The 1,743-nt window shown below is 38.8% G+C and overlaps 2 non-coding genes across 2 annotated transcripts; both read left to right on the top strand.

Moving 5' to 3' along the window:
* The first annotated feature begins 445 nt into the window (after positions 1 to 445).
* LOC145677589 (5S ribosomal RNA) lies at positions 446 to 564 on the top strand. Its single transcript, XR_014129891.1, has one exon. It is a non-coding gene; the product is annotated as a 5S ribosomal RNA (ribosomal RNA).
* Positions 565 to 741: 177 nt separating this feature from the next.
* On the top strand, positions 742 to 860 carry LOC145677592 (5S ribosomal RNA). Its single transcript, XR_014129894.1, has one exon. It is a non-coding gene; the product is annotated as a 5S ribosomal RNA (ribosomal RNA).
* Positions 861 to 1,743: the final 883 nt, after the last annotated feature.

The raw sequence follows: 1,743 nt of genomic DNA, 5'->3' as shown, positions 1-1,743 counted from the left end.
TAAAATGTATATTACATTTTAGTGCTTCACGACTGAATGATCATCTGCCTTACGTTATCTCGCAGCTGAAGAGAATGCTACACTGAAAACTACCTTGCGTTATAAAGGGTAAGTGAAACATATCTTAAAAATATCTTTCATACATTTCATTGTGTACATTAAAGAATGTAAGTTTGCCTTTTTCCTGTAATCAATACTTAATAAAGGATTTATTTTTATTTATTTATATACAATTTCATACGTGGTTCGTGATAGTAAACTCGATAGGACACAGTGGCACTATGAACATCCGAATCACTCATCATTCGAACATTCAAATATTTATTCGAATATTAGTATATTCCAAGTAATGTTAACGACGTTAATATGCTTGCCTTTATAGTTAATAATGTCAATTCTTACTTAAAACATACTTCCTTAACAGGACATTGAAGAAAAGGTAGTTGCCAACGGCCATACCATGCTGAATATACCGGTTCTCGTCCGATCACCGAAGTCAAGCAGCATCGGGCCTGGTCAGTACTTGGATGGGTGACCGCCTGGGAACACCAGGTGCTGTTGGTATACTTTTTCTAATTTTGTTTTTCACAAAGACGAATATTCTCACATCGTTCACCACGATAATTTCGTAATCATGCATTACTTAAAACAATTAGCAACGCTTTCCACGCGCTGGTCTTTTTGAGTATTCACCGACAAACCTACGTAGCTACAATAACTCACTCGAAGCCATATGCATTCGCCAACGGCCATACCATGCTGAATATACCGGTTCTCGTCCGATCACCGAAGTCAAGCAGCATCGGGCCTGGTCAGTACTTGGATGGGTGACCGCCTGGGAACACCAGGTGCTGTTGGCATCTCTTTTTCAAATTTCATTATCCTTCAAGTACGAAAATACTAGAAACATTAATTTTATAGTACTTTCAAGAGATAATTTATCAACATTATTTCATAGCGATTAATCGATATTCTAAGCGTTATACCCACTATTTCTTACACTAACAGCCTGTTTATTTGCACGGCACATTAAAATAACCTGATTTCCGATCCGTGTGCACCTACTACTATACTTAACACGGAATGTATTACCACTTTTTAAAAGTAAATTATTATGACTAAGTGTAGATCTCCGGCGAGTAAATGCCTTTCGTATACAAGCACGACACATCTCCGCTATGTGCTTTACTTTTTTACTAACAGCATATAGAAATTGGATTTCAAGGTGTTTCTACATAACAGAATGAAGCAAATTTCGTGATTTAACTCTTTCGAATAATGTGTTGGTCCTGACAAGGACCGTTTGAAATGAAAAATCTTGAAGAAGATTTTTACTTAGAGCTTGTGTACTTGGTAACAGCCTTCGTACCCTCACTTACAGCGTGCTTGGCAAGTTCACCAGGCAAAAGAAGGCGCACAGCTGTTTGGATTTCCCGGCTGGTGATAGTTGACCGCTTATTGTAATGGGCCAAACGAGAAGCTTCAGCAGCAATACGCTCGAAGATGTCATTAACAAAGCTGTTCATGATACTCATAGCTTTGCTAGATATGCCAGTGTCAGGATGCACTTGCTTCAAAACTTTGTAGATGTAAATGGCATAGCTCTCCTTCCTCCTCCTCTTCTTCTTCTTATCTCCCTTGGAGATATTCTTTTGGGCTTTACCAGCCTTCTTTGCAGCCTTTCCGCTAGTTTTTGGTGGCATGATGACTCACTCGTTCAGCAAAATTAGATGTGTCCGCAGA

Source organism: Thermobia domestica, unplaced genomic scaffold (assembly GCF_964235325.1).
Source record: "Thermobia domestica unplaced genomic scaffold, izTheDome1.hap1.1 HAP1_SCAFFOLD_1067, whole genome shotgun sequence".
NCBI classification, from domain to species: Eukaryota; Metazoa; Arthropoda; class Insecta; order Zygentoma; family Lepismatidae; genus Thermobia; species Thermobia domestica.
The sequence above is the reverse complement of the archived record's forward strand: the minus strand, read 5'-3'. Positions and strand labels throughout refer to the sequence as shown.